The sequence below is a fragment of the Apium graveolens genome, chromosome 7 (genome assembly GCF_009905375.1).
Source record: "Apium graveolens cultivar Ventura chromosome 7, ASM990537v1, whole genome shotgun sequence".
Taxonomy (NCBI): Eukaryota; Viridiplantae; Streptophyta; class Magnoliopsida; order Apiales; family Apiaceae; genus Apium; species Apium graveolens.
The window spans coordinates 6,403,383-6,428,943 of NC_133653.1; positions in this window are offsets into that span (position 1 = coordinate 6,403,383).

A 25,561-nucleotide genomic window follows, 5' to 3' on the forward strand; every position below is an offset into this window, starting at 1 on the left:
TTCTAACATGTCCCATTTTAAAATTGGATTTAAGAACATGTCCCCATCTAATTAAATTAAAAATTTATCCTATAATCAAAATTTAATCCAATTTAACTTAACCATGGGGCCGTAATTATAATATCAAAATAAAAGGGGAAATATTCATAAATGTACTAGTTAATTTAGGAATCATACCAACTTCTCTCCAACTTCTACACTACTGTTGGCACCCTGATTGTGTGGGTCAGTTACCGAAGCGCGGATTACTTTGTTATCATGTGCTAATTCCTATTAAAAAAAATTGCATAATCCAGTTTGAGAATCTTTAAAATCATTAAAATTATATTAAAAAGAAGCACGAAGGCACCTTCACCGACTCATCTCCCCAATACTTTATCAGCAATTTAAAATCCTCGAGCTGTGTGTAATGCTTTGCCTTCATCCGAGACTTGTAAGTCCTCCAACATCTATTAATTGTCTCATAAACCCAGGACTGAGCTTCATTCGGAATAATATAATGGTCCTAATATATAATAAACTCAAGATCAATAAAATGAAGGGGTTAATTGAAAAATAAATGAAACTGAGGTTTAGGTAATAGAATTTACCCGAGTATAGTCCCACATTTTCTTCTTCAATTGTTCAGGAACCAGGCGCCAATTGACAAAAGTAAGAGAGACATTGTCCTTTGCAACTGTTCCGAGAAAATTACTCAGCTCTCTTGTAACTTTTCCGTCTCTTGAAACAGGTACATTTTGTTTGTTCAAAAAAATCACCGGTCTTTCATCACGTGTCCTTGCGTGAACAGTTAGCAGTTTTGTCCTTCCTCTCCATTTTTTGGGCTTTGGTACTTCATAGTACATGCAAACACAAAAAAAGGTGACTGCGAATTTAATAATTAATTAAATTCTTACTGCCTCTCCATCAATAAATAATTAGTATGCATAATTCATGCGTAGTTATATTTAGAAAGTAAAAGTACCTGCTTCAGTTTCTTCCTCAACAACATTTTCCGAATTAGAAGCGTGCACATTCTCGGTTGTTGGCGGAAGAATGCCCTGCTTTTGACGTTCCCGCATTGCTAAATAAGCAGATACAGACCCACATGATTCTGAATTGCTCACGGATTTTAAGATTTTACTACATGTTGGTTTCAGGAGCTTAGATTTACTGGTCATTTCCTTGTCAGATGTTTTACCAGCTTGCGATGGTTCATTCTCTGTTGCAGCGGTGACATTAGCTCGCGAACGAGTTCTTGGTCTAAGGGGGACATGGTTCTTTTTCTTCCCATTCTTCGTTCTCTACAATTATTAGGATTGCAAATATAATGTGAGGCCAAAGCAATAAAGAGTATAAAATAAAAACAAAATATATAGGAAACTTGATATAGTGATAAACAAAATATCAGGTCTTAAACTAATAAAAAACACAATTTACACTCTTGAGAAACAAGGAAGGAAGGCCAAAGTAATGAAGACTGTAAAAGAAATCCATACCTCAGATGAATCATCACTATCATGTTCGTCCTCACTTTCCGGATTATAATCATCATCATCCGAAGAGGCTTTGTCTTTTTCTTTGGATTTCTCAATAACTGTTGCTGATCGAGCTCTCAAATCAATCACTAATTTTTTGATCCCAAGTTCTTCCAACCTTCTATCATTTTCCTTCATTCGATTAAGTCTTTCTTGCTCACATGCTGGTAGCGGTGGGGGGGGGCACCTGCAATAATCATAAATCAGCACTGTTATTAGTGTAGCTCAACTATGCATTGTACTTTCTTTCTGAAAATTTGGAAGGAGTGTTTAAGTGAATATTACAAGTGTTACAGTCCAGGTTAGAAGAAAAAAAAGAGGAACATTGACAAGGATACCTCGATGTCAGGTATAGCAAGTTCAAGGGGACATCTTACTTGGCGTGCATCACCTTGTAGATGATCTTTCATTTTCTCATTATTTTGCAAAGTACGGGGTCTTTTTCTTTTGATTTCGGTCAGTGGTGGTGGGGGCAACTACAATAATTTATGAAGACAAGGTAAGTGATTAAATTGACATAACACAACAATAATCATTATAACTTATGTTTTTAAGAAGGAAAATTAAAAAAATACCTCTTTATCCAGAATAATATCATCTTGTAACTGCAGTTTCCTTCTAGCAGACCCTTTTATCGTTTCCTTGCCCAGCAGTTGCATCTTGCTGAGTAGGCAACAGAGCTGGCGATGATCGTAACGCATACCTCCGACTGGGCTCAGGTGTCTTCTTAACAATCTTCCTTGGGTTCTGCTTCTGCTGGAGTTCATGTGTGGTAATATATTTCTGCTTTTGTATTTTCTTCGGTGAAACTGTATTTATGCAAGAAAAAAAATCCAAGTCAAAGAATTATCTTCAACTAATATGGACATCCAAGTCCCATTATGCATATATAAAGAGATACATAAATAGATAGAGATGTGTACTTAATGGGGACCTAATTATTTATCAGCAATAGGCATACCTTCAAACAGGCTTTTCCTCGGCCTGACAATCACGTGTGGCTGCATCTCACACAACGGCTCAATTGCAGGGTCAACAACTGTGTCTACATAAAGCTTGACCTCTTCGCCATTGTTGCACTTTTCTATCTCTTGAATGATGTCCAGGTCAGTCCTCAGCAGCTTCCAACCACCATGTTTTCCTTCTTTTGCATAGACTCCTCTGATTTCATTGAGTTTGAGGAGATCCTTCACCTCCTCCATCAGATCATTATAAGCCCACATATCAGCATCTACATTATAAATAGTCAAGCAATCTCCACCAGAGTAACTTGTCCTCTGAAACTCCCCACCGTGGTACAATCCAATATTAACGTGTTTTTCTGCCATCCTGCACAGAGTTCAAAGAGATGTCAATGGCTGACCATTAAACAAAAATATTTCAAATGTATCTTTTCCAAATCCTAGTATGCCATAAACACATATCTCGAACTAATTGGTAAACACATATTAGATCAAATAATAAACAACAAAATATTCATGAATTGGCACTCGACACAAATGCAACAAACACAATTTCGATGACAAAAAGTTATTAAGCATCTACTTCATATCCTATATTTGTTTTTATTACACGTGTAGGATATTTGCAGCTAACATACAAAATTATAAAAATAAGAAAAAATAGTTATCATATGCATCTACTGAATCAACTAAATTACAGTAAGGAGATTTAATCCCAACACTACGAAATATAACAAGGGCATGCTGAACTTACCAAGACAATAAATATAAACTACAAATCAGACAACGACGACAAAAAATTTAAACTACAAAGATGGATTTCATTGAAGAATTCATGGAAGAAATAAATTAAGATATTCAATTACATCTAAATAGTCCAAACACAGAGAAAATACAAAATAAAGTTCACTGCTGTGATTAATTTTAAACTTATAAATGTTTAGCAGTTTGGTTGCTTCATTTATCGGGAATGGGAACTCTTGTTGTAGGGATATCATCTCTGCACCAACTCATTTCATCAACATGAGTTTGAAGTCCACAAACAAATTCAATCTCACGGAGATCAGTATCGTTGACATCTTCATGTGCATCCACATTTCCATTATCACACCACTCCCTCGGTAGTTTCTTAATTACGTAATGTACATTCTTTTCGATTGGGTCTTCCACATAAAAAACTTGTTGCACTTGTTTGGCCAGGACATGAGGATCAGATTTATGGCATAACCTATTGAAATTTACTCGAATGTGACCGTGTGGATCTTTTTGTTGTTGGTACCAACGACACTTAAATAGGACAACTGTAAATAATCCCCAGTAATCAAGTTCTATGATATCTACTATCGATCCGTAGTAGCTGACATCCCCAACTATAGGGTTCTCGTCTCTAGAACTAGAGAAACTAGTTGTTTGTGCAGTCAAATATACACCACTATTTTGTGTTGTGCATCGAGAATCTCTATCACTTGTGTGGAATCGATAGCCATTAACAACATAACCAGTAAACCTTCTAGCTGTTCGATTAGGCCCCAACACAAACACCCCCAAGTCAGATGAAACCTCCACCATTTTCCCAACCTCTTCTCGTAACCAGTCCCAGAATTCTGCCGTGTGTCTTCGTGCCCTCTTGTATCTGTTCATATTTTCGTGGCTGTCCACCAAGGCTTGATGTTCCCTAAAATTATACTAAGTTAAAACAGAGCAGAAAAGAAAAAGTTCTTGAATTATGAATTAAAATTATTTACGTTAGAGCTTATTAAACTTACTCGAGGAGCCTCTCTACTTCTTTGTTACCAGTATTGAACAAAACATAGCGATGACTTGCCTTCCAATCAACATCTTCCAAATGAATAATAGTTCCATCTTTATTCCTTCTCGTTCCGATATGATATTTAGCTTGTGTTGGCCCTCTTTCGAAAACTGTTGAGCACATGTTGTTTTTTGTTGTTTCATCAGCAGCCAAAAATCTTGAACAAAATGTTACACATTCTTCAGCTATGTAACCTTCTGCAATAGAACCTTCCGGCTTACTTCTATTACGAACGTATGATTTCAATTTTGCAAGATAACGCTCTATTGGGAACATGTTTCGAAGGTGCAGAGGTCCCCCAAGTCTAACTTCTCTAGTTAGATGAACAAGCAAGTGCACCATTATGTCGAAGAAAGCTGATGGAAAAATCATCTCAAATTGGCAAAGTACCTCGACGATTTCAGTTTCCAACTTCTCAAGCTCCTCCAAATCGATAACCTTGCTCCATAGAGCTCTAAGGCAGGCACTCAATTTCATCAAAGGTACAACAACCTCAGCCTTTGTAGTTTTTTTGATGGCAAACTGCAACAAGTAGTGCAGTATGAAATGAGCATCATGGCTCTTATACCCCACTACTTTCCTCTCCTTTGTGTGCACATATCGCCCTATGTTGGAGGCACAACCATACGGCAGTTTAGTGTTTTCCAACACTGAACAAAAGATCTCCTTCTCTTTGTTCGACAAGTCAAAGATTGCTGCTCGTATTTCATGGTGTGCTCTATCTTCTGATAGAACAGGATGGAGGGGTTTTCTAATTCCCATTTCTTGTAAATCTTTACGAGCGGCAACATGATCTTTTGTCTTGCCACTTATATTGAGTAAAGTGCCCAATATGTTATCGCAAACATTTTTTTCTATGTGCATGGCGTCAAGGTTATGTCGAAGTGGATTATGCTTCCAATAAGGTAAATAAAAAAAATTGACTTCTTTTTAAAAGGGCCATCAGTTTTACTCTTTGCCTTTTTGTTCTGCAGGCCGAATTGGTTTACATACCCAGACAACAACTCCTCAATGTCAGTTCCCGTTAAAACTGAAGGACACTGCCCCATTTCAATTGCGCCATTAAACCTTTTAGTATCCATTCTCCACTTATGTGCAGAAGGAATAAACTTTCGGTGGTTCATATAGCACATTTTCTTGCTATGCTTCAAATAAAGTGATGAAGTTTCATAATGGCAGACAGGACACCCTAGTTTGCCTTTTGTGCTCCAGCCGGACAACATAGCATATCCCAGGAAATCGCTAATAGTCCATAGCACTCTAGCACGTAAATTAAAATCTTCATCAGCCAAGGCATCATAAGTATTAACGCCGACCTCCCATAATTCTTTTAACTCGGCAATTAAAGGTTGCATGAACACATCAATACTATTCTTTGGTGAATCTGGACCAAATATTAGTGTCGAAAGAATTAGATTTTCTTGTTTCATGCATAGCCAAGGTGGGAGGTTGTAATTGACCAATACAATTGGCCAGGTACTGTGACTTAGGTTCATTGAACGATAGGGGTTGAATCCATCTGAGGCTACTCCTAAACTAACATTCCGATTTTCTAATGAAAAATCAGGATAGTCAGCATCTATCGTCTTCCAAGCCTCTGTATCAGCCGGATGTCTTACTTTTCCATCCTGTTGACGTCCCATATCGTGCCATTTCATTAGTTTCGAATATTCCTTGCACATGTATAGCCTCTGCAATCTCGGCTTTAGAGGGAAGTACCTCATCACATTAGCTGGCACTTTGTGTGTAACCTGCCCCGGATCACTAGCATCATTGCCTTTTTTTCCGGTAACACCCACCTAGAAACACCACAATTGTCACATTTTTCTTTGTCTTTATTTTCTCCCCAGTACAACATGCAATTATTTCGGCATGCATGTATTTTTTCATAATGTAAGCCTAAATCCTTGATCATATTTTTTGCAGCATTCAAAGACAAAGGTATTTGGGCATCAGGAAATGCGTCTCTTATTAACTCCAGCAATTCCCCAAAGGCAGACTCGGAAATTCCATGAGCACACTTTAAATGATAAAGTTTGATCAGGAAACTTAACCGAGAGAATTTAGTGGATCCGGGGTATAGTGGTTGTTTACCCTCCCTAACATGGCCATAAAACTTTCTAGCCTCTGCATTTGTTAGACTTTCATAGTCATTTTCTAAATCTCGAAACTTTTTACCCGTACAATTGAACATTTCACCTAAATTATCTTCAAAATCCATCCCCGTCCCCGAATCCATTAAAGTCAGTACTACCGTCTACTTTGGTATGTGATACCTCGCAAATCCATTTCATATGTAGTGGAGAAGGGCCACTACATATGCGATGATCATAGATAACTGTTTGAGTGTGCCAATAACGGTTGACACATACTTTGCAGGGGCACTTCATTTCTTCTCCTTTAGCATGAATTGGAAATGAATTTTCCATAAATGCCTTTATCCCTCGTACATATTCTTTACTAGATTTTGGAAATCCTATCCAGCTATTATAATCATCTTCCATAAGTACACTGTATAATATAGCCTGCGAAGTTAAAAGATTATAAGTCTACCTAAAAAAGCCCGTGTAATCCTCTCTGTGCACTATACTGCAGTGATACTAGATAAACTAATAATTTCCTACATCTCATTCCCCATTTTTATCCATGCTTTGATTTTTATTAAATTTTTTATTTCAATTTACAACTGTAACTTTTGAATATCACACAGGGAATAAATGTTATAATGTAAAAGATCAATAGTCAAAGACTTGTATAGCACATAAAATCAGTTTGAGATTAGATTAATGTCTTAAGTATTCGAATAATATATATTTATTTAATTGTACAAGGAACTAAGGAAGGCCCAGTACTGCTAAGAGACGATAAAAACAAGAAACAGTAACCAAATGGCAAACAGAGTTAAGCCTTGCATTTGGACATTAAATAACAAAAAACAGCGAATAAGCAACATAATTTCATCAATTCATCTCGGCACGTAATCACATCAAGAAATGCAATAACCATAATTACAAGAATCTAAAACAATAAAACTCAAAGAGAGAGAGAGAGAGAGACAGAGAGAGAGAGAGAGAGAGAGAGAGAGACAGAGAGAGGGGGGAGATGACCACAAACACATATTACATTCATATTAAACACAAACTCTAAACGTATTACACATATTACACATATTAAACACAGACACATATTAAACATATTAAATAAGCAGGGATAAATAAATAAAATCAAAAATAAAGTTCAATTAGAGGTTACCTTGGTCCAAAATCGAAACCACAAAGCAGCTCTGAACCCTAATTGCTAGCTCCAACCGAAACCCTAAAATTCCGAAACCCTAATTGCACGCCCTAACTCTGTTGCAGAGAACCCGAACCACCGAAATATTGCTGAGAACCATCTAATTGCTGCTGAATCCACCGAAATGAGAGCGGCTGAGGTGAGGCTGAGGTGAGAGTGCGGCTGAGGTGAGGTGAGAGTTAGGGAGAGTGAGATGGGTGAGAGTTAGGGAGAGTGAGATGGGTGAGAGTTAGGGAGTGTTGGTGAGAGGTGAGTGAGTGAGCGAGGTGGGAGGCTGAGGTGAGTGAGCGAGGTCGAGAGAGAGTGATGTTTCTGAGAGAGAGAGTGATGTTTTTGGGGGGAAATTTCGCCGCCCATATTTTCACTGCACCTTTTGTATGATTTTCATTTTATTTCATTTTTTCATTTTTTTCATTTTTTCGTAAATTTTAGAAAAAACGATATTTTAATGTCCCGATCCGACCATGATCCGGGTATTATATTTTTTGATTATTTTTTCCCAATGTTAGGAAGGCGGTTTAATAATATCCGTACGGTTGGATCGTCGAGAAAACCGATTAAAAAAATCAAACGACGGATATGTGGGTCGAACCGTTAAATGAATCCTATCCTTACATATGAACCCTATTACGATCCGACCATGATCCGGGCATTATAATTTTTGATTATTTTTTCCCAATGTTAGGAAGGCGGTTTAATAACATCCGTACGGCTGGATCGTCGAGAAAACCGATTAAAAAAATCGAACGACGGATATGTGGGTCGAACCGTTAAATGAATCTTATCCTGACATATGAACCCTATTACGATCCGACCATGATCCGGGCATTATATTTTTTGATTATTTTTTCCCAATATTAGGAAGGCGGTTTAATAACATCCGTACGGTTGGATCGTCGAGAAAACTGATTAAAAAAATCGAACGACGGATATGTGGGTCGAACCGTTAAATGAATCCTATCCTGACATATGAACCCTATTACAATCCGACCATGATCCGGGCATTGTATTTTTTGATTATTTTTTCCCAATGTTAGGAAGGCAGTTTAATAACATCCGTACGGTTGGATCGTCGAGAAAACCGATTAAAAAAATCGAACGACGGATATGTGGGTCGAACCGTTAAATGAATCTTATCCTGACATATGAACCCTATTACGATCCGACCATGATCCGAGCATTATATTTTTTGATTATTTTTTCCCAATGTTAGGAAGGCAGTTTAATAACATCCGTACGGTTGGATCGTCAAGAAAACCGATTAAAAAAATCGAATGACGGATATGTGGGTCGAACCGTTAAATGAATCATATCCTGACATATGAACCCTATTACGATCCGACCACGATCCGGGCATTATATTTTTTGATTATTTTTTCCCAATGTTAGGAAGGCAGTTTAATAACATCCGTACGGTTGGATCGTCGAGAAAACCGATTAAAAAAATTGAACGACGGATATGTGGGTCGAACCGTTAAATGAATCATATCCTGACATATGAACCCTATTACGATCCGACCACGATCCGGGCATTATATTTTTTGATTATTTATTTATTTATTTATTTATTTATTTATTTAATTATTTATTAAATAATTAAATAAATGGATAATGTGGGGCCCACATGTGGGGCCCACAAGTGGAGCCCACATGTGGGACCCACAAGTGGAGCCCACATGTGGGCTTACTTTTCCATTATTTATTTATTTAATTATTTAAATAATTATTTATTAAATAATTAAATAATTGGATAATGTGGGGCCTACATGTGTGGCCCACAAGTGGAGCCCACTTCTTTATTATTTATTTATTTAATTATTATTTATTTAATTATTTAAATAATTATTTATTAAATAATTAAATAATTGTTTAATATGGGGCCCACATGTGGGGCCCACAAGTGGGGCCCACATGCGGGGCCCACAAGGGGAGCCCACATGTGGGGCCCACAAGGGGAGCCCACATGTGGGGCCCACTTCTCCATTATTTATTTATTTAATTATTATTTATTTAATTATTTAAATAATTATTTATTAAATAATTAAATAAATGGATAATGTGGGGCCTAAATGTGGGGCCCACAAGTGGAGCCCACTTCTTTATTATTTATTTATTTAATTATTATTTATTTAATTATTTAAATAATTATTTATTAAATAATTAAATAGTTGTTTAATATGGGGCCCACATGTGGGGCCCACAAGTGCAGCCCACATGTGGGGCCCACAAGGGGATCCCACATGTGGGGCCCACTTCTCAATTATTTATTTATTTAATTATTATTTATTTAATTTTTTAATTAATTATTTATTAAATAATTAAATAATTAATTATTTGATGACGTGGCGGTGCACACGTGGCAGGGTTGAGCAAATGTAACAGTAGCGTTGTAACAGAAAAGTTAACGTAACGCTTTGCTGACGTGGCAGTGCCACGTGGCAGTGTGGGCCCACATGGGGGGTCCACCTGTTAGTGTGGGACCCACTTTCTGGAACAAGTTTTAGTGGGGCCCACATGTGGGACCCACTTTTGCTGACGTGTACAGTGTGGGGCCCAAAAAAATAATAAATTAATTAAATATTATTATAATGATAAAGCAAAGCGTTACGTCATGTCAGCACAATTGTAACATTAGCTTTCTACTGCAACACAAGCCCTCTAACGTAACAGTAACTTTACATGTAAAGTAACGCTATTTCGTTAGTGTTACAATAGGTCAAAAAAGTCTGTCTAATGTAACGCAAAATAGGCATTACATTAGAAAAGTGTTTTATTTGCCCATCTATGGCGTAGCGTATATAGAAGTGTATGACAGTAATTAATATAGAAACATATTATGAGCTGAACTCGTTTTTATTAAACTGCTGAAAGAAGAGTACAATTCTCTTAATTGAATACAAACTAAGTACGTGACTATTTAAAGAAGCAAAACTAAACTAATCTGTTAAGGTGGTGCTGATAACCAGCAACTACTCCTATTATTTCTCTACTACTGCATGACCTGATCACGTTACTAAAGACTTGTTCAGCTGCTAGTAACCCACTAAGTGCAACAGACTTATTCAACATTATACTAAAAACAAATAAAACATTATCTAAATAAATAACTAAACATATGAATATAGAATTAAACTCCAACAAATTTTTATATTTTTAAACCAGGAAGGAGCGGATAGTTATAGGATTATGTAGTTAACGAATAGAAATATAAAATATTTATATTATACAAGATCTGCCATCTAATTCTTACCGGGCTTTCCTCATGATAGTTAGCACTCTCAACAGTTCAACACTATTGAGCTGATATTATAAGAGAAAAAAAGAGAATTTAAAGGGGAATGCAACTTTTCAGTCTCTAACAAATGTCGAATATTACACACAGTGGAGGTTAAATCACATATAATCTGGTATTAATATGTTGTAGCTATTAGCTAACCTTGATAGTAGGGTTTTGCTTTGTAAGGAACTTTTCGGAACCAGTTAATATGAAAACCAAGTTTACGAGATGAATGTGCAAATTTGTCACAGACAGTTTGTCCCCTTCCATCCTCATTCACTGCTCCTTCATACTATAATTAAATGGGTCAAAATAGTAAGAGAAAATGTATTTTTAGAGTTGACACTCGCAAATGGTGAAAAGAAGATAACAAGTATTAGATCAAAACACACACAGAACTTAACAATGGAAGTTAACAAGATACGACACACAAGTAGTCATGGCATCTCTAATGAACCCAACATTATCAATATATTTAACCTAAAACCAAAAGAAAGAGAAAGTCTTTACATTTACATACCCCGCTTTGCAAGGCCGTCATCCACATCCTTTGCAATCTATAATTCAGAAATTAACAACCATTAAGTACAATCGTACAAGTGATATGAAATAGAATCTTCTCTTTTTTTTTAATCTATAGGCATTTACTTCACACCTTGTTAAAATGCTTGCCAAGACCAAATACTCCATACTGGAGATTGTTAAGCCATTCCCCCTTCTCTTTTCCTTGTTTGGAAATACTCTAAAATCAACTAAAAATCCAATGTAACATGGACAAGTAGAAAATTCATATAACAAGCTACAGGAAATTACCTCCGAAAACCACTTGTAGAATCTAGTTGTGTTGTCTGCGGGTTCACCATTACCATATCTACACCCACAATAAAACAATAAATTTAGAAGGAGTTACTATACTCAAGCAAAACTGTAGAAACAATTAACACAGAGGGCAATATATAATGATCAAAACAAACTAATCGAGATCATATATACAACTCACGTAGCTAAGAAGAAAAAACCAATGGTTTCTTTTTTGAATTTAGTCTCGTACTCGTCATCTTTAGCCACATAATCATCCTGTAAAACCAATCTCTCATTTAGTCAATCATCAAATATGGCAGTAACAATAACAAGGCCACCAGTACAGCTTATATAGATCTGTAAACCTAACTTGTTTCAAGGTTAACAATACATAAACCAACTTTTAATAGAGTAGATTAGAAGTTAATCTTACCTAATCAAGCAAACCCAACTTATTTCAACACTATCAAAACTCCAGAGACCTGTAAACAGAACTCTCTTAAAATAAAAACATAAAATTTGAAGATAAATTCGAAATAAACTTAATTTTCTCACACAAATCGAGTAGACCCAACTTATTTCAAGAATATTTAGTACCAATCGAGCTCAATTTAGGAATTAATCGAGTTTAATTAAAGGTTTGTATAAATAGGTGTATAGTTAGGTTTACAGAGAGTGATTGAGAAGAGAGACAATGATAGATCAGAGAGAAGAGAGACTGAGAGAAGATAGAATGAGAGACGAGAGAGTGAGAGAGTGAGAGAGAAGATAGAAGAGAGAAGGAGAGAGAGAGAGAAGAGAGAATGAGTGAATGAGAGACGAGAGAGTGAGAGAGTGAGAGAGTGAGAGAGAAGAGAGAAGAGAGAAGAGGGAAGGAGAGAGAGAGAAGAGAGAATGAGAGAGGGGGGAACAGTTTTGGTTAAGGGGGAAACTGCGAATTAAATTTTTGGTTAAGGGGGAGAATTTTTGGTGTATTAACGGGTGAAAGAAAGAAGCTATCCTTTTTTATTTTTTTTAAAAATGATTATAGACAACGGTTGGTTAAGATATCGATGTCTTATAACATCTATAACATCGGTTTTGAAGTGACCATTGTTAAAACTGCTTTTAACATCGGTGACATTTCTAACCGATGTTAAAGGGGTGATGTCGTAGGCACTATTTCTAGTAGTGGAAGAATATGAAAAGGGGATAAAAGATTTTATTGAGAAGAATTTTGCCCTTTTTTCTGTTGATGAATTAAAGTGCCCCTGCAAAGATTGTGATAATCATAAGTGGCATCGTGCAAATGTAATTTATGATCATCTAATCTGCAAGGGACCATCTCTATCACATGTCCAATGTATTTATAGGATTTCAGGAGCCAAAATAAGAAATAGGACCGATATCAAGGACTGTGAAGCGGGGACTGCCTTCGGGGATAATTTACAAAAGATGTTCGATTGTACGGGTAGGAGATTTTAGGATGTAAAAGTAGGACCAAATGCGGAGGCTAAAAAATTTTTTCGCCTTGTTGAGGAGGGAAAAAAACCACTATATCTGGGCTGCACAAAATTTTCTTCATGGAATTACCGAGTCGGGCTTCAGTGAGTTATTAGTTCTGATTAAAGAGGCCTTTCTTGATGCCAATGTACCTATATCTTTTACTACTGCTAAAAATATAATCAAGGACTTAGGTCTACATTATCAAAAAATACATGCCTGCCCCAACAGTTGCATGCTGTATTGGGGCGATAATAAGGATAAAATAGTTTGTGATAAATGCAGGGTTTCGATGTGGGTTTTACAAGAAAAGAAAGGGTCTGCTGCTAATGATGATCCAGAAAGAATTATTAGCAAGGTGCCAGCAAACGTCGTGAGATACTTTCCCCTTAAACCTAGGTTGCAATGAATTTTCATGTGTAAAGAATTTTCTAAACTCATGACTGGGCATGCAACGGGACGGGTAGAAGATGGGAAGCTAAGGCATCTGGCTGATGCCTTAACTTTGAAAAATGATGGACACTAACTATCCTGGATTTTCTTCAAAAAATTGAAATGTAAGACTAGGTGTAGCTGTTGATGGATTTTGTCCGTATCGTACAATGAGTTTAACTTATATTACATGGCCTATTGTTCTAGTAAACTACAACCTGCCTCCCTTGGATTTGCATGAAATAAGAAAATTTAATTCTTTCGACGTTGATATCGGGTCCACATTCTCTTTCAAACAATATTGACGTATATATATAACCATTAATCGCCAAGTTGAAAGAGTTGTGGGATATTGGCATCCAAACTTATGATACCATGACTGATCAAAACTTTAATTTACGGGTAGGGGTGCTCTGGACCATTAGTGACTTTCCGGGCTATGCTATATTGTCTGGTTGGAGCACAAAAGGTAAGTTAGCGTGCCCATGTGCCATTACGACACCTGCTCAGAATATTTAAAACACGTCCAAAAGATGTGCTATATGAGTCATCGTAGGTTTCTTGATCCTTCTCACAAATGGAGGTTTGACAAGAAAAAATTTAATGGGGAAATTGAGGAGAGGCAGATTGTAGAATCGTTGACGGTAATAGAGGTTGAACAGCTGCTGTTTGGGTTTAAAAACCAATTCGGGGAAACTAAAAAAAGAAAGTGTGAAAGTGACATCCTTTTTAAAAAGAAGTCCATTTTTTCGATTTGCCTTATTGGAAGCATAATCTATTAAGGCATAACCTCGATGTCATGCACATCGAAAAGAACATTTACGAGAATATATTAGGTACCTTTCTTAACATTAGTGGCAAGTCAAAAGATCATTTAGTAGCCCGATTTAATTTACAAGAAATGGGAATATGGAAGTCCCTTTATCCAGTGGAATCTACTGATGGGAAATCGTGAAATTAATGTAGCCTTATTTGACATGATATATTTTGCAAGGTATTGAAGAATGCGAAATTACCTTACGGTTATGCCTCTAATATTAGTCATTATGTGCACACAAACGATAGGAAGGTATTGGGGTATAAGAGCCATGATGCATATTTTATACTTCATTATTTATTGTAATTTGCTGTGAAGAAATCTGTCAAAGCTGATGTTGCGAATCCGTTGATAAAATTCAGTGCATTTCTTCGAGATCTCTGTAGTAAGGCCATTCACTTGGATGATATACGGAGGCTACAAGATGAAATTTTCGAAATCTTATGTGAATTTGAGATAATTTTCCCCCTGCCTTTTTTGATGTCATGGTGCACCTCCCCGTTCATTGTGTATAGAGATTGAATATAGTGGACCTGAGCACCTTCGCTGCATGTATCCTATTGAGTGATACCCTTGCAAATTGAAAAAATATGTTCGTAATAAGGCCAGACCAGAAGGTTCAATTATGGAAGGCTATTTGGCAGAAGAGTGCGTTACATTTTGCTCAAGGTTTTTGGGTAGTGAACCGTTAACTGATTTCGCAAAGTGTCCTACAAATACGGAATATCATATTGGAGGCAGACAGAATTAAGATGGCAAAGTTATCCAGTTAAAAGATTCAGTTTGGGAAGCTTGTCATACTTACATTCTTTTCAATTGCAGCAATAAGAAATTTGAGACATTGATTCAGTAAGTTATTTACTCCCTCCTTTATTTGTCGAGTACTAGAATATTTGAACTTGTTTTCCTCTTAAACTATTTGAATTAATTCTTAGCTTAATATTTTCTTAAGGATCACCGTGTGTTAGTGGAAGCTGATTCAAATTCAAAAAAATACAAGAGAGAACAAGCACACTCTGAAGATTTCTGGAAGTGGTTAAAAGAGGTGGTGGGAAAAGGGTGGAAGTTTCATCTGATTTACGAGTCCTTTCTTTGGGTCCTAATCGAATGGCCAGGAGGTTCAGTGGCTACGTGGTATGGATATCATTTTCACACAAAGAGAGGAGATTAAAAATGCACAACCCAAAACATCGGTGTATTTTTGAATGCTGAAATGACAAGTTTTGCGAGTTCAAAAGATGATAATCCAAAAGTCGGGGATGTCAATTACTGTGGATCAGTTGAAGAAATCATTAAAGTAGATTACTAGGGAGTTTTTGCAGTGGTTCTTTTCATGTGCACTTGGTACCAAGAAGAGAATGATCCATATGGTCTCACCAAGGTGAATTTTAAGAAGACCATTTCCAAATCAGAACCTTATGTCATTGCATCCCAGGTGCAGCAAGTATTTTACGTGGAAGATCCGACTGAGAGTATGGTGTATCATGTCATTAAAAAATTACCGAGGGAGTGGTGTGACGCTGAACAAGAAAAGGCATATGATCAGAATGACGACCATCATGATATCGACCTTGGGCATGAAATTCATACTAAAGATGGTGAATTTAGTTGGTTCAGGGATGATATCCCTAAAACAGAATTTCCCATTGAACAAAATCAAGAAGAACCTGTAGTTTGATTATAATGTTGTATTTTATTTAATTAAGGACAAATCAGAACCTCTATAGCTGCCTTAATTTTTTGTCCTAATTTAGTTCATGTGTCCTAATTAGTTCCCTTATTGTATTACTTTATATTTGATGTTGCTCTATTTAATTACTTGATGTTGTTTGATTTTTTTTCCTTCATAATTAGTTGATTTTTATCTGTTGTTGCTCAATTTAATTACCTCTGTAGTTCATAACATTCTAAATTAGTTGCCCTTTTTTCTGTCCTAATTTTGGTGCAGAAATTACTAGCTAACTGTTATACTGCACTGTGATGAAATCTTCAAGAAGACTATTTTTTCTGATGGAAAGACCTTGAAAGTAGCCCAAGTACCAACCGAAGAATTTTCGTATTCAGTTCTTATGGAATACGTCAAAGACTATGTGCAGTTGACGGAAATTGGAGGAGTATATAGGAGAGATGGCAATGGTTGGAAGCTTTTGACCAAAGATAAAGAACTGCTAGAGCTTGTTGATCGATGCGAACATGATAGAGAGATGGATCTGTATGTTGACACTGTGGTTGACAAAGCAGTCGAGCCCTCGGTTCGGATGCAACCACACGTAATTGTTCATCCGAGGAAGAACATTATTACAGGTGTCATCATGAGGGAGGGAGTGAATCCCAAATTCATCACTCCTCACCAGCTCCAGCAGCAACAAAAAAAGAAAGAAGGTGAATCAGAAAGCACCTGAGCTGCCGAGGAGGGTTTTATCACCACGACAGTATAAAAAGCAAGCTGCAGTGACTCCAGAAAAGAAAGAACCAGTGGTCGATAAAATTGCATCAGCGAGGAGAAAATGGAATTTACAGGAAGGCAAGAGTGTAGCTGAGACCACCGTTGTTGAAGTAATAAAATTGTAATAATTTTGATTTATAGTATAACGATTCGTGTATTTTTATTTTATTTCTAATATTTGGAAGTGTAATAAAAGTTTAAGTAAATAAATAAAATGAGTGTATTGGATCTGGCAGCAGTTATGGATTTTTATTTAATTATTTATAATTTGTTGATATGTGTGATTTATTGGTGAGTTATATGATTTTATTTCACTTGTAAAAGTGATTTTATTGTAGTCTTAATTCCATAAATATTTGAATTGTCTTTAAAATTGTTTTCTAATTTTATAATTTCAATAATTATTTTTAGGACTTTATAAAATTGAGAAGTCAATATTTCGTTAATTATTCATTTTTAATTGATTTTCTGAGTGTGTTTAATGGTAAAATCCATATTTAATTATTGAAATCTTCAAAAATTATGAAACATATATTTTATTAAGTTCGTATTATTTTGAGAATTTTAAAATTATTTTAGAAATTTTCGGAAATCGTTTTACCCGCGCGTTGTTTCGTTATTCGTTAAAAAGCGGGTATAAAGCTTACCTTAAAAATTGTTTAAAAATTCTGAAATTTACGTTTTAATTAACTTCGGAATATTTATAACATTTTAAGACTATTTTGGTGATTTTCTGAATTTGTTTTAAACGCGACTTGATTCGTTTAATTTCGAGTTTCGGGGCAAAACAGACTATCAAACCTTCATATTTATTCCAAACTCTACTTGTCAGCATTTCAGTAAATTAGTACTACGTGTTGCAATTGTAGTAAAGGAGGGAAAAAAAACAAAAACACCCACCCCACCCCCCTGTTTCTCCCCGGTTTCACTCTACCATATCTCAATTGTCACTCTCTCTATCTCTCATGCATATTCGTCTCTCTTCCTCTCTTCTCCGCCCTTGTTATTCCATTTTCCACCGCTTTCCGGTGAGCTTTCAGCCGGTTATTCCGGCGAGTTTTCTACTTTCATCGCTGTGGATGCTTATATATATAAATGCAAAGTTGTATGTTTATGTTTGAGTTATGTATAGTGGTTACTTTGTTTCCTGTTGTGTTGCTCTGTTCCGTTCTGGTGGTTCTGGTGGCGTGTGGTTTACACACGTGGTTGGGTCTATTTGTGCGCAGTCTGTGTGAAATTCTGTTATTATTTTACTAATTAATTTTAATCCCTTTTTATGCAGGAATTGTTTGATTAATATTCGTGATATTATTAATAATTTATGCAGGAAATATTTTCGAATAATCGGTAGAATTTATTTGGATACCCGAATATTTTTGGGCACCAATAAATTTTGCCACCATACCGCGATGACTCGTTACGAGCGGACGGTGGATGGTGATGACGATGTTCTGAGTCCTAAATTTTATAAATAAATAAAATGATTACGTAAAATATTTTCGGACTTGAATAATTAATTGTGATTGGTGTTGGGATGTAAATTGTGTAAAATGATGAAGTAATATTGTAAATTGTGTGATTGAGGATGTCGATTTTAATCGACGGGAAGCTAAATGTTTTATTCTCATAATGGAACTGAAATGTTTTAAGTTACGTATCCCCTGTAGCTATAATTCACTGCTTTTAAATTGTTTTGGGGAAAAGTAACTTCGAAAGGTACCTATCTCGAATTAAATGATTTGCGAAACGGATTTTATATGTGTGCTGGTTAAATAAATGATTTTGAAAATGAGATAGGTACAAATGTGTTGAAAACTGGATAAAACGTTCAGATATGGGATATATTGGGGCCAGAGTAGGCCTATTGAGGTGGCGTAAGAGGCTAATTCGGTTGCGCGCATTATAAAACCGATTAGTCCAACAGGTCAGAGACCTAGCTAGTCTCTGAGTTCTGGAACAGGTAAATGGGATGGCAGTTCGACCCGTCTGGTGTTGATAGCCTGATCAGCTGTCTTCACATATCCGCTATGTATCTGATCGGGATTTGTGAATTACATAAGAGCATAAATAGTTGATACAGTGGTTTTATAAAATGATTAGCATGCTAAAATTGGACTCTGGTATTACATAACACACTACTATGTTGTTTTAACAAAGCATGCTAATTAGTGATATCCAGTTACCTTTGATTTTCATTATGAAATGTTGATATCATGGTTACAGTTATGTTCCTTTTATTGTTACATACCAGTTTTATTCTGTTATTCATATCTTGGTACTGCTGAGCGATTATGCTCACCCTTGCAAACTGTTATATATATTTCGCAGATGCCTAGAAGATCAGTCAGACCGACCCATGTTCCCGCCCCTACTGGACCTTGCAAACTGTTATGAGGTCTGAAGAGTTGCTGAATGAAGTTAGTGTGTCTTAGATGTTGAATAAAGAATTTGTAATAGTGAGAACCTGAATTATACTTGAACCTGGATCGGATCTTGGTTTGGGGTCAAGTTAGTATATTTAATATATTATTATGTTGTTTATATTTTTGGTAATTGTGTTTAGTGACGTCAACTCCTGACCCCGGGGTTGAGGCCGTCACAGTTGGTATCAGAGCTACAGGTTCAAGTCCCTGATTCAGGTTAGGTATTGTGTTGTGTAGGTGATAACGTGAGTCTTTAAGTGTGAGTTAGCAACTCTTATAGATGAACAAACCTTTAGAGTCAGTCGAGGGTTCCGACGGCGTTACCCTGGCATCTATTAAATGTTTTGATAGAATTGCCTTGACCTGGTTATGTCTTGCCTGTATATTTAATTATGTTGGAAGTGGCCTATTGCGATTTCGAGTTCTCCATCTCGGGAGAATCCTTCTGATTCGGATAGCTCAGATTCTGAGGAGACCCATATGCCTCCTCCTCCAGTACCTTCTTTTGTGCCTCGACCCATCCCTGGATCTGGTCCTCGTCCCCGTAGGGTACGTAGGTCTGTGTCTACTGTCATGGATTTCCCTCCCGGCTGCGGTCCCAGTTCTTCCATGATGGGACCTCCGGTACCTCCTGTGGCCCCTAGTGGTACTTCTTCACCGATCCCTTACCATGTCCATAGGGCGGTGAATACTTCCTTTATCAGAGATCAGAGTCCAAAGTTTGCTGCCCAGTTAGACCAGGAACCTATTGCACCATTTCAGGGTATTTCTGCCCCTACCCCTGAGGTGCGAGCCCGTGTGCGAGCATTGACCCAAATGGCTGTAGAGAGGGCTAGATCTGTTGACCGTTTCATTATTTCAGAATTCAGAGCTGTGCAGTATCAGGACCTAGTGAACTGGCTAGTGTTTGAGCTAGGTTCCATTGGTGGCAGTGGTAGTGGCTAGGCAGAGTTGTAGTAGGGAGATGCAGAGCTCAGAGTGACTTCTATGAGTTCTATAGTTGTTTATCTTGTATATGTACATTATGTTGTGATAGTTGTAGTAGGCGAGGCTATTATGACAACCAATTTTGGCTTGTATTCAGATGGTTCTTTTCAGTTAGATTTTCAGTTGTACTAGTTGGATTCTGTTGATTACTATATTCCAGCTGCTTTATTTTATTGTTCAGTTTTTAGATATTGTGCGTTGCTATTATTGTTGTTTCTGTTGCTGGCATTTTTAGACCGTAATCCTTCACTCAGGACGGATACAATTATAATGGGGATGAGAATATTGTCTTAGTGGCAACGCTCTCCTGATGCATAAATATAAATTGCTGGAGCAATCCATTTTTTTATATATGACTGTTATGTTTCAAGAGATGCCACCAAAGAAAAATTCTCAGCCCAATAACGGATCTGCTGGGGATCCTTCCATGAGTGACTTGATGAACTTGTTGCGTCAGCAGACTGTACAGCTGGCCCAACAGCAACAACAATTCCAGCAGTAGCAGCAACAATTGCAACAGCAACAACAACAACAACAATAGCAGCTCATACAGCAACAACAACAACAAATCCAACAGCAACGACTACAAATCAAACAACAGCATGAGATGAGAGGGGCAAATCAAGGTGTTAGTTTTAAGTCTTTTCAAGCAGTCAAGCCCCAGAGTTTAAAGGAGAAGTAGATCCTGTTGCTGCCAGGATATGGTTAAAGGAAATGGAAAAGGCGTTTGTGCTCACCAAGGTGAATGAGGATTTAAAAACTGATTATGCTAGTTATTTTCTGAAGAATGATTCGAATTATTGGTGGGAATCTACGCGAGCCCTAGAAGGAGAAGGTCCAGTTCCCTGGGCCAGATTTACAGAATTATTTTTAGAAAAATACTTTCTAGACTGTCTCCAAAGTCAAATGGAGATGGAATTTTTGGAACTGAAATAAGGAGATAGGAGTGTCACAGAATATGAAGTGAAGTTTACGGAGTTGGCCCGTATAGCACCGGAATATGTGAGTTCAGAAGCTCAACGAGCAAAGCAGTTTCAAACAAGGGTTGAAGCCATAAATAAGGAGTGGAGTTGTAGCCTTACAACTCCAGACATATACTTCGGTAATTCAGGCTACCCTAGTGATAGAAAGTGATCAGAAATTAGATGCAAAGGAGCAGGGTGAGAAGAAAAGGAAATCTGAAAGTGGACCCGCTAGATCAGAATCAGGTATAGTGAGTCGAAAGTTTCAGCGTTGGTTTGGAAGGAATAAGAATAAGAGGTTCAAGAGGCAGGATGTTCCCAAGGCTAAACCCGGTACTACTTCAGTTAACTCTGTCCCGATGAGGATGAGTAAGCCAGTGGCTGATTGTAAGACATGTGGGAAAGAGCACAGTGGACAATGCCGAGTGACTGTTAATTATTTCAAGTGTGGACAGAAATGTCACTATTCCACAGAATGTAAGTCCGAGATTCAAGGAGTTACTTGTTTTAGTTACGGCAAAGTGGGACACATAGCTAGGAATTGCAAGTCAGTGACCCAATGTAATGCGGGAAAAAGTGTGTCTCAAGGACCAGCAACCAGTACTGCTAGAGCTAGGACTGTTAAGATGACCCAGAAGTCTCCAGTTCATGACTCCGATGTGGTTGCAGGTACGCTTATTCTTAATTCCGTACCTGTTAACATTTTGTTTGATTCGGGAGCGTCCAAATCCTTTATAACTGTGAATTGTGTGAATAAAATGCAATTAATGTTAGAAGACCTAGATGAACCTCTAACCATAGAAGTGGCTAATAAAGATAAAGTACCTATAAATTAATTTTATCCTAGATGTTCCCTCGAGATTTCGGGGTATATGTTCCCTGTTGACTTAATACCCTTCGAGTTGGGAGACTTTAATGTTATTTTAGGTATGGGTTAGTTCTCCCGATATACGGCAAATATTGATTATAAGAAGAAGAGAGTTGTTATGTACACCCCAGATAATAAAAGGATCAGCTACCAAGGACAGAGACAAGATAGGAAGTTCCTTTCAGTGATGCAAGCAAGAAGATTGCTGCGGTAAGGATGTGAGGCGTACTTAGCTCATGTGGTGGATACGAAGAAAGAGACCCCTATTTTGGATGAGATCCCTATAGTAAGAGAATTCCCTGACGTTTTTCCAGAAGATTTACCAGGATTACCACATGATCGAGAGATAGAGTTTTCCATTGATTTGATACCTGGAGCTGAACCAGTTTCTAAGGCTCCATACAGAATGGCCTCGATGGAAATGAAAGAATTGGCTAAGCAACTTCAGGAATTATTGGATAAGGGAGTTATTCGACCCAGTGTTTCCCCGTGGGGTGCTCCAGTGCTATTTATGAAGAAAAAGGATAGAAGTATGAGATTGTGTATTGATTACAGAGAGCTGAACAAATTGACGATAAAGAATAAGTATCCTTTGCCGCGAATCTATGATTTGTTTGATCTGCTTAAGGGAGCATGTTACTTTTCAAAGATTGACTTAAGATCTGGCTACCACCAACTGAAGATAAAGCCTGAGGATATCCCCAAGACTGCATTCAGAACAAGGTATGGCCATTACGAGTTTCTAGTGATGTCGTTTGCATTGACGAATGCACCAGCGGCTTTTATGGATTTGATGAATAGGGTATACAAGGAGTATCTGGATAAGTTTGTTATTGTATTTATTGATGACATTCTAATATATTCGAAGAACCCAGAAGATCACGCGGTGCATCTATAGATTGCCCTACAGAAGTTAAGAGAAAAACAATTGTATGCGAAATTTTCTATATATGAGTTTTGGCTGACGGAAGTACATTTTCTTGGTCACGTCATAAGTAAGGAAGGTATCAAAGTAGACCCGGTAAAGATCGAAGCCGTATCAAAGTGGGAGCAACCGAAGATACCAACGGAAATAAGAAGTTTTCTTGGATTAGCAGGATATTATCGAAGATTTGTGAAAGATTTCTCGAAGATTGCGTCCCCATTAACCAAGTTGACCAGGAAGAATGAGAAATTCATTTGGACGGAAAAGTGTGAAGAAAGTTTCCAGGAATTAAAACGAAGATTAGTGACGGCTCCAGTATTAGCATTACCAGATGAGACGGGAAACTTTGTAATCTACAGTGATGCTTCTTTGAAAAGATTGGGTTGTGTGTTAATGCAGCATGACAAAGTGATTGCTTATGCCTCCAGACAGCTAAAGCATCAAGAGCAAAAATATCCCGTTCATGACCTTGAATTGGCGGCTATAGTATTTGCTTTAGAGTTATGGCGTCACTACTTGTATGGAGAGAAATGTGATATTTACACAGATCATAAGAGCCTGAAGTACATATTCACGTAGAAAGATTTGAACATGAGACAGAGAAGGTGGTTGGAGTTGATTAAGGATTATGATTGTTCGATAAATTATCACCCAGGTAAAGCCAATGTAGTGGCTGATGCCTTGAGTAGGACGGAAAGGCTGAATATGGTTAAGGTTGCGGAGGAATTGGCATGAGACTTGGAAAGAATGGAAATTGAAGTTCGAGTACTTAATGAAAGTCAGGAGCAACTATATGAAGTTACTTTCCAACTAGCATTGATGGAAAAGATCAAAAGGTGTCAAGAAGGAGTTATGGAACAAGAGTTGGATACTTTGACAGGAGATGAATTATGTACTCAAAAAGATAGTCAAGGTTGGTATAGATTTTCATCCAGAGTTTGGATTCCTAATGTAACGGAATTGAAGAACGAAGTATTGCAGGAAGCTCATAACTCTAGGTTTTCTATCCACCCTGGTAGTACCAAGATGTACCAGGATTTGAAGAGAAATTTTTGGTGGCCAGGAATGAAGAAGGATATTGCCATTTGGGTAAGTAAGTGTCACGTGTGTCAAACGGTGAAAGCAGAGCATCAACGACCCAGTGGATTATTACAGCCTTTGGAAATTCCCCAATGGATATGGGAAGACATTGTTATGGATTTTGTATTGGGATTGCCAAAGACGAGAGTGAATCATGATGCTCTTTGGGTAATCAGTGATAGGTTGACTAAGTCGGCGCATTTGCTTCCGATTAATGAAAGGTATTCGTTGGAAAGGCTAGTTAAGTTATACTAAAATGAGATAGTTACCAACCATGGAGTGCCTGTTTATATAGTGTCGGATCGAGACCCGAGATTTAATTCCAGGTTCTGGACTAAATTCTAAGAGTGCCTAGGAACGAAATTGAATATGAGCACCACTTATCATCCTCAGACGGATGGCCAAAGTGAGAGAACAATTCAGACCATAGAGGATATGTTGAAAGTCTGTGTTCTAGATTTTAAAGGTAATTGGGATGAACACCTACCTTTGATAGAGTTCTCGTATAATAATAGCTATCATGCCAGTATTGGGATGCCACCTTACAAAGCTTTGTATGGATGAAAGTGTAGGTCCCCGTTATATTGGGATGAGGTAGGAGAAAAGAAAGTGTTAGGTCCCGAGTTGGTTCAGCAAACCAAGGATGCCATAGTGTTGATTCGGAAAAGGTTGGAAGCAGCTCAGGGTAGACAAAGGAAGTATGCAGATTTACATAGGAAAGATATGGACTTCGAGATAGGAGCTCTAGTGTTATTAAAAGTGTCACCCTGGAAAGGTTTAGTGCGATTTGGTCAGAAGGGTAAGCTTAGCCCTAAATTTGTAGGACCCTTTGAGGTTTTGAAGAGAGTGGGAAAGGTCGCTTATGAGATACCGTTACCACCGCAGTGGCAGCACATTCATAATGTGTTCCACGTGTCTATGTTAAAGCCCTATGTTCCTAATTCAAATCAAGTCATAGAATACGAACCGATTGATCTTCAACCAGGTTTGTCCTATATGGAACAACCAGTTCAAATCCTAGACCGTAAGGAATGAGTCCTTAGGAATAAGTCAATTCCTATAGTAAAAGTTTTATGGAGAAATCCTCGAGTAGAAGAGTCTACGTGGTAATTAGAGTCAGAAATGCTTGATAAATATCCTCATCTTTTTAGTTGAGTCAGACTCTGGGGACAAAATCTTTTTTAAGGAGGAAAGGATATAACGACTCATGTATTTTTATTTTATTTCTAATATTTGGAAGTGTAATAAAGGTTTAAGTAAATAAATAAAATGTGTGTATTAGTTTTGGCAGTAGTTATGGATTTTTATTTAATTATTTATAATTTGTTGATATGTGGGATTGGAATTGTGTGATTTATTGGTGAGTTATATGATTTTATTTCGCTTGTAAAAGTGATTTTATTGTATTTTTAATTCCATAAATATTTGAATTGTCTTTAAAATTGTTTTCTAATTTTATAATTTCAATAAATATTTTT